This window comes from Cryptomeria japonica, chromosome 2 (assembly GCF_030272615.1).
Source record: "Cryptomeria japonica chromosome 2, Sugi_1.0, whole genome shotgun sequence".
In the NCBI taxonomy this organism is placed as follows: domain Eukaryota; kingdom Viridiplantae; phylum Streptophyta; class Pinopsida; order Cupressales; family Cupressaceae; genus Cryptomeria; species Cryptomeria japonica.
Window position 1 is genome coordinate 431631093 of NC_081406.1, and position 14569 is coordinate 431645661.

Sequence of the window (14569 nt, forward strand, 5' to 3'; positions counted from 1 at the left end):
CATCTTGGCGCGCACAAAGTCGAAAGTTAGGTTAATTGCTCGGTTTGCCCCAGGTGCACACCTTTGCCAGGGTGGGCACCTTGGTGCACACACCTTGCTTGTGCTGCGCACTAGGGCGGGCTCAAGATGGCACCCGCATTCCCTTTTTTTCACTATCTTTCAAAATGGAAATTTTAAAATCTCATTTATTTTTGCCTTTTATGGAAATTAGTGAAGGCAGTGCATCAAAGGTGCGCACCTCGCTGGCCACCTTAGTGTACTCCGAGGTGCCCACCATGATGCGCAACACTGGTGCGCACTTGGGAGCGCTTTGGAGTGTGCTCCAAGGTGCGGCGTGCACGTTGTCGGAGCCCAGTTTGCCCCGAGTGCGCACCTCGCGTGCACCTTGGCCGAGGTGGGCAGCTTGGCTGGGTTTTCCCCAGGTGCGCTCCGAAGTGAGGTTATTGGAGCACCCCCTCTTTTTTTGTCAAAGCATTTGGTGGGGTTTCTCGCATTGGCTCTTCCCAGGCCCGGTTGTTGTGTGCGCTCCCACCCTGGCGCGCGCGAAGTCAGAAGTTGGGTTAATTGCCCGGGCGCGCACCTTCGCCAAGGTGGGCACCTTGGTGTGCACACCTTGGCTGGGCTGCGCACCAGGGCGGGCTCAAGATGGCACCTTCATTCCCTTTTTTTCACTATCTTTCAAAACAGAAATTTTAAAATCTCATTTTTTTTGCCTTTTATGGAAATTAGTGAAGGCAGCGCATCAAAGGTGCGTACCTCACTACCCACCTTGGTGTGCTCCGAGGTGCCCACCATGGTGCGCAACGCTGGTGCGAACCTGGGAGCGCCCCGATGTGTGCTCCAAGGTGCAGCATGTACGAAGTTGGACCCCGGTTTGCCCCGGGTGTGCACCTCGCGTGCACCTTCGCCAGGGTGGGCACCTTGGTGCACACACCTTGGCTGGGTTGTGCGCCCTGGTGGGCACCATGGTGCACACCAAGGAATGCTCTGAAGTGTGCTCCAAGGTACAGCGTGCACGAAGTCAGAGCCCGGTTTGCCCCAGTTTGCCCCGGGTGCGCACCTTGCGTGCACCTTCACCGTGGTGGGCACCTTGGCTAGGTTGCGCGCCTTGGTGGGCACCATGGTGTGCACCATGGCGTGCACGAAGTCGAAGCCCGGTTTACCCCGGGTGCGCACCTCGCATGCACCTTCACCGCAGTGGGCACCTTGGCTGGGTTGGGCACCTTGGTGGGCACCATGGAGCGCTCCGAAGTGTGCTCCAAGGTGCGCACCATGGCCCTCCAAGGTGCTCCAAGGTGCACAGCATGGCATGCACAAAGTCGGAGACCGGTTTGCCCTAGGTGCGCACCTCGCGTGCACCTTCGCCAGGGTGGGCACCTCGGTGCGCACACCTTCTCAATGTTTTTTTTCCTTTTCTGGAAATTGGTGATGGCAGCGCATCAAAGGTGCGCACCTCGGTGTGCTCCGAGGTGCAAACCCGGGAGTGCTCTGAGGTGCGCATGAAGTCGAAAGTCAGGTTAATTGCCTTGTTTTCCCCGGGTGCGCTCTGAGGTGCGCAACATTGGTGTGCACCAAGGAGCGCTCCGAAGTGTGCTCCGAGGTGCGCATGATAGCGTGCACCTCTGGTGTGCATGATTCTGAGCTCGGTTCGGCTGAGGTGCGCACACCTTGGCTGGGCTGTGCACCTTGGTGGGTGCCATGGTGCGCTTCGAGGTGCGCACCTTTTGTGCGCTCGAAGGTGCGCACGAAGTCGGAGCTCGATTTGCCCCGGGTGCGCACCTTCGCTAGCGTGTGCACCTTGTTGTGCACACCTTGGCTGGGTTGCACACCTTGGTGGGTGCCATGGTGTGCTCCGAGGTGCGCACCTTTTGTGCGCTCCAAGGTGCTTACAAAGTCAGAGCTCAGTTTGCCTCGTGTGCGCACCTTGGTGGGCGCCATGGTGCACTCCGAGGTACCCAAGATTGGTGCGAACCAAGGAGCGCTCTGAAGTGCGCTCCAAGGTGCACAGGTGTGCGCGAAGTTGAAAGTTGGGTTAATTATGCAGCATGGCATGCACAAAATCAGAGCCCAGTTTGCCCCGGGTGCGCACCTCCCATGCACCTTCGCCACGGTGGGCACCTCGGTGCGCACACCTTCTCAATGTTTTTTTGCCTTTTCTGGAAATTGGTGAAGGCAGCGCATCAAAGTTGTGCACCTCAGTGTGCTCCAAGGTGCGAACTCGAGAGCGCTCTGAGGTGCGCACGAAGTCAAAAGTCGGGTTAATTGCCTTGTTTTCCTCGGGTGCGCTCCAAGGTGCACAACATCGATGCGCACCAAGGAGCACTCCGAAGTGTGCTCCAAGGTGTGCATGATGGCATGCACCTCTGGTGCGCATGATTCGGATCTCGGTTTGCCCAGGGTGCACCTACCTTGGCTGGGATGTGCACCTTGGTGGGCGCCATGGTGCGCTCTGAGGTGCGCACCTTTTGTGTGCTCCGACGAGAACGCAAATGGGCAAAAGGTTAATTCAAATAGCATTGCGACGCCCGACAAAAAACTAAAAAAGGGTGCAACACCGAGACTTCTCAAGAGGTCACCCATCCTAATACTACTCTGATCCAAGCGCGCTTAACTGTGGAGTTCTGATGGGATCCGGTGCACCAACGTTGGTATGATCGCACCCGTTATGAGCTTGTTGCAGTGTGTACTTAGCAAACCGCGACCCACGTGCGAATCCACCCCGACCACCCACCCTCGCTGAGGTGCACACCCTCCCTCACCAAGTGTGCCCCATTTGCCAAGTGTGAACCCTGCCTGGGTGCGCGCACCTCGCCAGGGCGGTGGGTGTGTACCCGGCCCAGCTTATGTGCGTGCACCTGGACGGGGTCTCGTGTGCGCACCCGACCCGCCCAAGTGCGCACAGTGTCCCGTCTGTAACGCGGTGCCCGCACACCACCTCGGGCACAACGACCTGCGCTCACATGTGGGTCGAGTGCACCCTGGTGCATGTTCGGGGCACCTTGGGTGCATGCTCGATCTTGCTCCGGTGCACCAAGGTGCTCGGTTTGCCCCAGGTGCACACCTAGTGCGCTCCGAAATGCGGTTATTGGAGCGCCCCCTCTATTTTTGTTCGAGTGTTTCATGGGGTTTCTCGCATTGGGGCTTCCCAGGCCTGGTTGTTGGGTGCGCACCCACCCTGGCGCGCACGAAGTCAGAAGTTGGGTTAATTGCCCTGTTTGCCCCGGGTGCGCACACCTTGCCTGGGCTGCACACCAGGGCGGGCTCAAGATGGCACCCGCGTTCCATTTTTTTCACCATCTTTCAAAACGGAAATTTTAAAATCTCATTTTTTTTTTTGCCTTTTCTGGAAATTAGTGAAGGCAGTGCATCAAAGGTGTGCACCTCGCTGCCCACCTTGGTGTGCTCCGAGGTGCCCACCACGGTCCACAATGCTGGTGCGAACCCGAGAATGCTCTGAAGTGTGCTCCAAGGTGTGACGTACACGAAGTCGGAGCCTAGTTTGCCCCGGGTACACACCTCACATGCACCTTCACCGGGGCGAGCACCTTGGTGCACACCTTGGCTGGGTTTGCCCCAGGTGCGCTCTGAAGCGGGGTTATTGGAGCACCCCATCTTTTTTTGTTGGAGTGTTTGGTGGGGTTTCTCGCATTGGCTCTTCCCAGGCCCGGTTGTTGGGAGCGCTCCCACCCTGGTGCGCATGAAGTCGAAAGTTGGGTTAATTGCCCGGGCGTGCACCTTCGCCAGTGTGGGCACCTTGGCTGGGCTACGCACCAGGGCGGGCTCAAGATGGCACCCGCATTTCCTTTTTTTCACCATCTTTCAAAATGGAAAATTTAAAATCTCATTTTTTTTTTGCCTTTTATGGAAATTAGTGAAGGCAGCGCATCAAAGGTGCGCACTTCACTGCCCACCTTGGTGTGCTCCGAGGTGCCCACCACGGTGCACAACATTGGTGCGAACCCGGGAGCGCCCTGATGTGTGCTACAAGGTGTGGCGTGCACGAAGTTAGAGCCCGGTTTGCCCCGGTGTGCACCTCGCGTGCACCTTCGCCGGGGTGGGCACCTTGGTGTGCACACCTTGGCTGGGTTGCGCGCCCTAGTGGCCACCATGGTGTGCACCAAGGAGCGCTCCAAAGTGTGCTCCAAGGTGTGGCATGCACGAAGTCGGAGCCCGGTTTTCCCTGGGTGCACATGTCGTGTGCACCTTCACCGTGGTGGGCACCTTGGCTAGGTAGCGCGCCTTGGTGGGCACCATGGTGTGCATGAAGTCGGAGCCCGGTTTGCCCTAGGTGCGTACCTCGCATGCACCTTCGCCAAGGTGGGCACCTCGGCTGGGTTGCGTGCCCTGGTGGGCACCATGGTGCGCACCAAGGAGCGCTCTGAAGTGTGCTCCAAGGTGCGGCGTGCACGAAGTCGGAGCCCGGTTTTCCCCGGGTGCGCACCTCACATGCACCTTCACCGTGGTGGGCACCTTGGCTGGGTTGTGCGCCTTGGTGGGCACCATGGTGCGCACCATGGCATGCACGAAGTCGAAGCCCGGTTTGCCCCGGGTGCGCACCTCGCGTGCACCTTCGCTGGGGTGGGCACCTCAACTGGGTTGCGCGCCCTGGTGGGCACCATGGTGCGCACCAAGGAGCGCTCCGAAGTGTGCTCCAATGTGTGGCGTGCACAATGTCGGAGCACGGTTTGCCCCGGGTGTGCACCTCGCGTGCACCTTCACCGCGGTGGGCACCTTGGCTAGGTTGGGCACCTTGGTGGGCACCATGGAGCGCTCCGAAGTGTGCACAATGGCCCTCCAAGGTGCTCCAAGGTGCATAGCATGGCGTGCACAAAGTCGAAGCCCGGTTTGCCTCGGGTGCGCACCTCACGTGCACCTTCGCCAGGGTGGGCACCTCGGTGCACACCTTCTCAATGTTTTTTTGCCTTTTCTGGAAATTGATGAAGGCAGCGCATCAAAGGTGCGCACCTCGGTGTGCTCTGAGGTGCGAACTTGAGAGTGCGAAGTCGAAAGTCGGGTTAATTGCCTTGTTTTCCTTGGGTGTGCTCCGAGGTGCGCACCAAGGAGCGCTTTGAAGTGTGCTCCAACGGGCGCATGATGGCGTACACCTCTGGTGCGCACGATTTGGAGCTCAGTTTGCCCGGGGTGCGCACACCTGGGCTGGGCTGCGCACCTTGGTGGGCACCATGGTGCGCTCTGAGGTGCACATGTTTTGTGTGCTCCAAGGTGCGCACGAAGTCGGAGCTCGGTTTGCCCTGGGTGCGCACCTTGCTGTGCACACCTTGGCTGGGCTGCGCACCTTGGTGGGTGCCATGGTGCACTCCGAGGTGCGCACAAAGTCGAAGCTTGGTTTGCCCCAGGTGCGCACCTTGGTGGGCGCCATGGTGCGCTCCGAGGTGCCCAAGATTGGTGCGCACCAAGGAGCGCTCCGAAGTGCGCTCCAAGGTGCACAGGTGCACGCGAAGTCAAAAGTTGGGTTAATTGTCCGGTTTTCCCTAGGTGCGCACCTTGCGTGCACCTTTGCCAGGGTGGGCGCCTTGGTGCAAACACCTTGGCTGGGCTGCGATCTCGGGCACACACACCTTGGCACCCACGTTTCCTTCATTTTTTTTTTTTTTTTTGACAATCTCTCAAGTGGGAAATTCTATAATCTCAACTTTTTTTGCCTTTTCAGGAAAGTTTTGAATGGAGTGCATCATTGGTGCGCACCGAGGAGCACTCCGAAGTGTGCTCCAAGGTGCGCACCTCTGGTGTGCTCCAAAGCTCTCTCAAGCTGCGTGCACCTACCCCAGGCGCGCACCCATCCCCGCCCAGCTTCGCTCACCTATCCCGAGCGTCTGGTGCGGAACCTTAGAGTAAGAAACATTGTTGTGCACCTTGGCCAACATGTGCGACTCGACCAAGTGCGCACTAGCCGAGGTGCACACCGATTTCACCTGGGTGCGCGCGCAGCACCTCGGGTGCACCGGGGTGCACGCACAATGCCTAGGTTGCACCATGGCCTGTGTGCTTGGGGCGCCTCGGGTGCGTGCTCGGTGTCGCCCCCGCATGTGCGGTAGTGCGGGCACCGCACCCCGACCCGGCCCTGACGAGAATGCAAATGGGCAAAAGGTTAATTCAAATAGCATTGCGACACTCGATGAAAAACTAAAAAAGGGTGCAACACCGGGACTTCCCGAGAGGTCACCCATCCTAGTACTACTCCGACCCGAGCCTGCTTAACTGCGAAGTTTTGATGGGATCTGGTGCACTAACGCTGGTATGATCGCACCCGTTATGAGCTTGTCACAGTGTGTACTTAGCAAACCGTGACCCATGTGCGAATCCACCCCGGCCACCCACCCCCACCGAGGTGCACACCCTCCCTCACCAAGCGCACCCCATTCGCCAAGTGTGAACCCTGCTCGGGTGCGCGCACCTCGCCAGGGCGTCGGGTGTGCACCCGGCCCGGCCTACGTGTGTGCACCTAGACGGGGTGTCATGTGCGCACCCGACCCGCCCAAGTGCGCGTAGTATCCCATCTGCAACGCGGTGCCCGCACACCAACTCGGGCGCAATGACCTGCGCTCACATGTGGGCTGAGTGCACCTTGGTGCATGTTCAGGGCGCCATGGGTGCAGGCTCGATCTTGCCCCGGTGCACCAAGGCGTTCGGTTTGCCCCAGGTGCGCACTTGGTGCAAGGTGGGCACCGAAAATAGGGATCAAGCACCAAAAACAAGTTTCGGGATGCAAAATGGGACCCAAGGACCACCAATGCATTCCAAGACCCATGATGGGTCCACGAGAACAAAAATGTGTTCTGAGACTTAATAAACAAATATTGGTTTTTAGGAGAAGAAACATGCTTTGATGCCCAAAACGAGAATCGACCCCGAAAAGGCCATAGGCCAAAAGTGGGATGCGAGACAAAAAAAATGGGACTCGAGGACCAAAATTGGGTTCCTAGGTCGAAGACAGGGCAACCGGACAAGAAACGACCTCTAAGGCTCGAAATGAGTCCCGACAACTAAAACTTGACAAGAAGCACCCATCAGGCACCCAACTCGACACCCATGGGATGCCGACCCACCCGGGCTTCCACCTAGCACACCTTGGCACCCACCCACCCTGGCACCCAACCTCGCACCCAACTTAGCACCTTTGAACCCACATTGGCACTCACCCTAACCCTGGCACCTTGGAACCCACATTGGCACTCACCTTGACCCTGGCACCCACCTTTGCACTCACCTTGGGACCCACCTTGGCTCCCACCTCAGTACCCACCTAGACACCCACCTTGGTTCCTTGGCACCCACCTTGGATCCTTGGCACCCACCCCGACACCCACCTTGGCACGCAACTTGGCTACTTGCCACCCACCTTGGCTCCTTGACGCCCACCCCGACAACCACCCTGTGACCTACCTTGGCTAGGGTTAGTGCACACCCACCCTGGTGCCCACCTTGGCACCCACCCTATGACCCACCTTGGCATGCACCTTAGTACCCACCCTGTTACCCACCCTAGGACCCACCCCGTGACCCACCTTGGCTAGGGTGGGTGCACACCCACCCTGGTGCCCACCTTGGCACCCACCCATCCTAGCACCCAGCCTGTGACCAGCCTTGGAACCCACCCTCGCACCCATCTTGGCCAGGGTGGGTGCGCACCCATCCTGGCACCCACGTTGTGACACACCTTGGAACACACCCTGTGACCCACGCACCCTAGCACCCACCTTGGCACCCACCTTGGAACCCAACCTAGCAACTTGGCACCCACCCCATGACCCACCTTGGCATCCACCATAGCAATCGCCCACTTGGCACCCACCTCAACACCCACCTTGACACTTGTGCACCCACCTTGCCACTCACCCTAGCATCGACCCATCCTAGCACCCACCCTGACACCTTTGCACCCTAGCACTCACCCATCCTAGCAACTAACTTGTGACCCACCTCGACACTCACCCTCGCACCCACCTTGGAACCCAACCTAGCATCCACCCACCCTGACACCCACCCTAGCACCTACCCACCCTTGCACCCACCCACCTCGACACCCACCCTGTGACAAATCTTGGCACCCACCCATCCTACCACTCAACCAATCACCCACCTTCTCACCCACCTTGGCATCCACCTTAGCACCTACCCACACTGGCACCTTGGCACCCACCTCAAGCAAGGTGGGTGCACACCTGCCCACACTGGCACCTTGGCACCCACCTCGAGCAAGGTGGGTGCACACCCACCCTGGCACCCAATTTAGAACCCACTGAGCATGTTACCCACCTTGGCACCCACATTGCAGCCCACCCTAGCACCCACCCTATGACCCACATTGGCATCCACACCCTAGCACTGAACCTATGACCCACCTTGGAACTCACCCTAGAACCCACCCACCCTATGAACCACCTTGGCATCCACCTTAGCACCAACCCACCTTGGAACCCACTCTAGCACTAACCCATCCTAACACCCAACTTGTTACCCACCTTGGCACCTGCCCTTGCGTCCACCTTGAAACCCACCCTAGCACCCACCCACCAAGGAGCCCACCTTGGCACCCAACCTAACACCCACGCATCCTAGCACCCAACCTGTGACCCACCTTGGAACCCACCCTAGTACCCACCTTTCAACCCACTATATTACCAACCCACCTTGGCACCCACCCTATGACCCTCTTTGGAATCCACCCTAGCACGCACCCACCATGGAGCGCACCCTAGCACCCACCCACCCCGGCACGCACCTCAACACCCACCTTGGTGTGCGCACTGCGCCAACCTCTCAAAGACCCTATGTGGTGCACTCCAAAGTGTACACCTTTGGTGCGCTCCAAGGTGCGCACCTTTGGTGCACACCAAAGTGTGCACCTAGGTGAGCACCAAAGTGCACTCCAGGGTGCACAGTAAAGTGCACTCTAGGGTGCACACCAAGGTGTACACCTTTGGTGCGGTCAATGCAAATGAATTCGGAAGTTGGGGTCGATTTCCTAATCGCTGCTGTAAACTACACGTATGAGAATTGAAGAAATAGCTTTATATAGGGGAGGTGTTGCGTTTGATGGGTCGACTCCCCTGGTTGTGTGCACTGCACAAACTTCAAAGACCCTGTCTTGTTTAAGAAGTCGAAAGTTGGGGTGGATGTCCTAATCATTGCTACAGACTACGCATGTATGAGAATAAGACAAATAGCTTATATAGGGGAGGTGTTGCATTCGGTGGGTTGACTCCCCTGGTTGTGCGCACAGCACAACCTCAAAGACCCTGCATTGCGAAAGAATTCGGAAGTCGGATTTTGGTGAGCACCAAGGCATGCACCTTTGGTGCGGTCAATGCAGACGAATTCAGAAGTTGGGTTCGATGTCCTAATCGTTGTTGTAGGCTACACATGTATGAGAATCAGACAAATAGCTTATATAGGGGAGGTGTTGGGTTTGATGGGTCAACTACCTTGGTTGTGTGCATTACGCCAACCTCAAAGACCTTGTTTTTGTTAAGAAGTCAAAAGTTGGGGTCAATGTCCTAATGGCTCCTATAGGCTACGCATATATGAGAATCAGACAAATAGCTTATATAGGGGAGGTGTTGGGTTTGATGGGTCGACTCCCCTGGTTGTGCGCATTACGTCAACCTCAAAGACCTTGTTTTCATTAAGAAGTCAAAAGTTGGGGTCGATGTCCTAATCGCTCCTGTAAACTACACATGTATGAGAATCAGACAAATAGCTTATATAGGGGAGGTGTTGGGTTTGATGGGTTCACTCCCCTAGTTGTTCGCATTACGCCAACCTCAAAGACCTTGTTTTCGTTTAGAAGCCGAAAGTTGGGGTCGATGTCCTAATGGCTCCTGCAGGCTACACATGTATGAGAATCAGACAAATAGCTTATATAGGGGAGGTGTTGGGTTTGATGGGTCGACTCCCCTGGTTGTGTGCATTGCGCCAACCTCAAAGACCCTGCATTGCGGATGAAGTCGAAAGTCAGAGTTTGGTGTGCTACAAGGTGTGGTCGAAGGTGCTCACCTAGGTGTGCACTTGTGTGCACAAAATGTGTGCACCTTTGGAGTGCACGAAAAGTGCCCTCCAAAAGTGCGCTCCAAAAGTGCGCACCTTTGGAGCGCACAAAAGTGTGCTCCAAAAGTGCGCACCTTTGGAGCACACTTTGGTGCGCACCAAGGTGCTGGTGCGGTTGTTGCAGGCGAGTTTGGAAGCTGGGGTCGATGTCCTGATCGAAGGTGCAAACTACACAGGTGTGGGAATCGGACAAATAGCTTATATAGGGGAGGTGTATGCTTCGATGGGTCGACTCCCTGGGTTGAGCGCACCATGCCAACCTCAAAGACCCTACGGTATGGATGAAGTCAGAAGTTGGGTCCAATGACCGATTCGATTAGTAGGTATGCTCATGAGGTCAAAATTTGGGTATGATGACCTGCCATGTGCAGGAAGGCGAATGTTGGCACTGTGCATTGCAAGGTGTGCACCAAGGCACTGGTGCCGTCGTTGCAGTCGATTTCGGAAGTTGGGTTCGATGTCCTGATCGGAGGTACAAACTACACAGGTGTGGGAATCGGACAAATAGCTTATATAGGGGAGGTGTATGCTTCGATGGGTCGACTCCCCGGGTTGAGCGCACCGCACCAACCTCAAAGACCCTACAACATGAATGAAGTTGGAAGTTGGGTCTGATGACCTGCCATGTGGAGGAAGGCGAATGTTGGCACTGTGCATTGCAAGGTGTGCACCAAGGCGCTGGTGCGGTCGTTGCAGCCGAGTTCGGAAGTTGGGGTCGATGTCCTGATCGGAGGTGCAAACTACATAGGTTTTGGGAATCGGACAAATAGCTTATATAGGGGAGGTGTATGCTTTGATGGGTCGACTCCCCGGGTTGAGTGCACCGCACCAACCTCAAAGACCCTATAGTATGGATAAAGTCAGAAGTTGGGTCCGATGACCGATTCGATTAGTAGGTATGCTCATGAGGTCAGAATTTGGGTCCGATGACATGCCATGTGCAGGAAGCCGAATGTTGGCACTATGCGTTGCAAGGTGCGCAACAAGGCGCTGGTGTCGTCATTGCAGTCGAGTTCAGAAGTTGGGGTCGATGTCCTGATCGGAGGTGCAAACTACACAGGTGTGGGAATCAGACAAATAGCTTATATAGGGGAGGTGTATGCTTCGATGGGTCGACTCCCCGGGTTGAGCGCACCGTGCCAACCTCAAAGACCCTACAGTATGGATGAATTCGGAAGTTGGGTCCGATGATCGATTCAATATGTAGGCATACTCGCAAGGTCAGAATTTGGGTCCGATGACTTGCAATGTGTAGGAAGGCAGAATTTGGGTCCGATGACCGAGTTGATGGCCTGCCATGCGCAGGAAGGTAGAATTTGGGTCCGATGACTGAGTTGATGTTGATAGCCTACCATGCGCCGGAAGGCGAAATTTGGGTCCGATGACCGAGTTGATGGCCTGCCTTACGTAGGAAGGAAGAATTTGGGTCCGATGACCTAACATACGCATGGAGTCTGACTCAGGGGCCGATGTTCGATTCGATGACTTGCATTGTGGGTAAAGTCGGAAGTTGTGGTCTTTGACCCGATTTGATGACCAGACTTCGGCTGTTTTAGAATCGAACAAATAACTTATATAGGGGAGGTATTGTTCTTGAGCATCCTCCCCCTGTGCCCGTTTATGTCTATTGATGCTGGTGCTCGACTGGTTGGAGCGCTCGGATGCAAAAATCTTGCACCAGGATTTATCGATTGTGATGGACACGAAAAGTCTCCTGATTGCTATGCAGGAGCTCATCGGGAATCTCTATGCGGCCTCGGTATGGACTCAACCTGCAGAATGGTTCGGCAATGGTAGTCGCTCCAACATGTCCTTGCAGTGGCCACAGAGGTGATTTGACTAGAGCTCTAGTCTAGCTTTTGGGTTGCTTGGCGGACTGGTATAGCCGTGATCGAGTTCCGGCCACGAACGTTTTAGATAGCTCTTGGGCTCTCTGGGACGGAAGTCGGAAATTTTGGCTGTTGTCCAATTTGATGACCATTCTTTGGATGTGTGAGAATCGGACAAATAACTTATATAGGGGACTGTGTTGTCTCACGCAGCTCCCCCCATGCCCCTCTATCTCGACCGATGTTGGTGCTTGAAAGGGTTGGATCACTCGGATTTATAAACGTGCACCACCATTTGTCGAGTGTGAGGGATGCGACAGGTCTCCTAATTGCTATGCAGGTGCTCTCTGAGAATCTCTATCCGGCCTCGACACAGACTCATCTTGGTGAATGGTTTGGCACTGGTAGTCGATCCAACACGTCCTTGTTGTGGCCGCCTAGGCAATTCAATTTGAGTCCCCATCTAGCTTTTGGGTTGCTTGGCGGATTTTGCCCTATCTGCAAGTGAGCTCGGTCCCTAAACATTCAAGAAACCTGATTGCTATGTGCCGACTCTCTTTCTTGCGAGCCTCCATCTAGTTTTTGGGTCTCTACGGAATGGAACTCGGAATCTGGGACCGTTGTTTGATTCGATGAGGCAGACTACGGTTGTGTGAGAATCAGACAAATAACTTATATAGGAGAGGTGTTGACTGGAGCATTCTCCCCCATGCCCCTCTAACTTGACCAATGTTGGCACTCGAATGGTGGTAGCGCTCGGATTTTTATTGAGCACTAGCATTGGTTGATTGAGAGGGGCATGCGAGATTCCCGAATGCTATGCGAGGGCTCTAATAGAAATGCCTATTGGTTTTGGTATGGATGCAATTGCAAGAGTGGTTCAGCAAAGGTAATCATTCCGATGCGTCCATGTCGTGGACAAATCGATAATTTGATTTGAGCCCTCATATAGCACTTGGGTCTCTCGATGTGATTCCGCATTCCAGTCCCTTTGGGCACTGCTTGAGCTGCATCCCAGGGGGTTTGCTTCCCAATAATCTGCCTCACAACCTGATTGCTATGCGGTGAGGCTCCTCAGCCACCTCAGAACTATCTGTGTATCGGACGCATCGCGGGATAAGGGGTTGGCAATGGTAGCCTCCCCAAGCGCATCGGATGCTTGGACCATTCTGAGGTCACCCTGAAGCCTCTTCCATCTAGCCGTTGGGGCCTTCTCACCGAATCCCTCGCCTCACACCCCGATTGCTATGCGGTGAGGCTCCTCGGCCGCCTTGGAACTATCCTTGTATTGGACACATCATGGGATAAGGGGTTGACACTGGTAGTTGCCCCAAACACGTCCGATGCTTGGACCATTCTGAGGCGGCCCTGCAGCCTCTTCTATCTAGCCGTTGGGGCCTTCTCGCCGCATCCCTCGCCTCGCACCCCAATTGCTATGCGGTGAGGCTCCTCGGCCGCCTTGGAACTATCTGTGTATTGGACGCATCGTGGGATAAGGGGTTGTCACTGGTAGTCGCCCCAAGGGTGTTCGATGCTTGGACCATTCCGAGGTGGCCCTGAAGCCTCTTCCATCTAGCTATTGGGTCTTTCTCACCGCATCCCTTGCCTCGCACCCCGATTGCTGTGCGGTGAGGCTCCTCGGCCACCTTGGAACTATCTGTGTATCGGATGCATCGTGGGATAAGGGGTTGTCACTGGTAGTCACCCCAAGTGCATCCAATGCTTGGACCATTATGAGGCAAACCTGAAGCCTCTTCCATCTAGACATTGGGTCTTTCTCGCCGCATCCCTCGCCTCGCACCCCGATTGCTATGCGGTGAGGCTCCTCAGCTGCCTTGGAACTATCTGTGTATTAGATGCATCGCGGGATAAGGGGTTGTCATTGGTAGTCGCCCCAAGCACGTTTGATGCTTGGACCATTCCGAGGTGGACCTGAAGCCTCTTCCATCTAGCCATTAGGGCTTTCTCATTGCATCCCTCGCCTCACACCCCGATTGCTATGCTGTGAGGCTCCTCGGCCACCTTGGAACTATCTGTGTATCGGACGCATCGCGGGATAAGGGGTTGGCACTGGTAGTTGCCCCAAGCGCGTCCGATGCTTGGACCATTCCGAGGTGGACCTGAAGCCTCTTCTGTCTAGCCGTTGGGGCCATCTCACCGCATCCCTCACCTCGCACCCTGATTGCTATGTGGTGAGGCTCCTCGGCCGCCTTGGAACTATCTTCATATCGGACGCATCACGGGATAAGGGGTTGGCACTGGTAGTTGCCCCAAGCGCGTTTGATGCTCAGACCATTCCGAAGTGGCCCTGCAGCCTCTTCCGTCTAGCTGTTGGGGCCTTCTCACCGCATCCATCACCTCGCACCCCGATTTCTATGTGGTGAGGCTCCTCGGCCGCCTCATAACTATCTCTGTATCGGACGCATCGTAGGATAAGGGGTTGGCACTGGTAGTCACCCCAAGTGCGTCCGATGCTCGGACCATTCTGAGGTGGCCCTGCAGCCTCTTCTGTCTAGCTGTTTGGGACTTCCAGCCGCATCCCTCACCTCACATCCCGATTGCTATGCGGTGAGGCTCCTCAGCCGCCTCGGAACTATCTCTGTGTTGGACACATTGCGGGATAAGGGGTTGGCATTGGTAGTCGCCCCAATCGCGCCTAATGCTTGGACCAT

General features: G+C 56.0%; 2 non-coding genes across 2 annotated transcripts; both read right to left on the reverse strand.

Moving 5' to 3' along the window:
* Window positions 1-2543: 2543 nt before the first annotated feature.
* LOC131873779 (5S ribosomal RNA) lies at window positions 2544-2662 on the reverse strand. Its single transcript, XR_009371678.1, has one exon. It is a non-coding gene; the product is annotated as a 5S ribosomal RNA (ribosomal RNA).
* Window positions 2663-6151: 3489 nt separating this feature from the next.
* Window positions 6152-6270, reverse strand: LOC131031660 (5S ribosomal RNA). Its single transcript, XR_009103104.2, has one exon. It is a non-coding gene; the product is annotated as a 5S ribosomal RNA (ribosomal RNA).
* Window positions 6271-14569: the final 8299 nt, after the last annotated feature.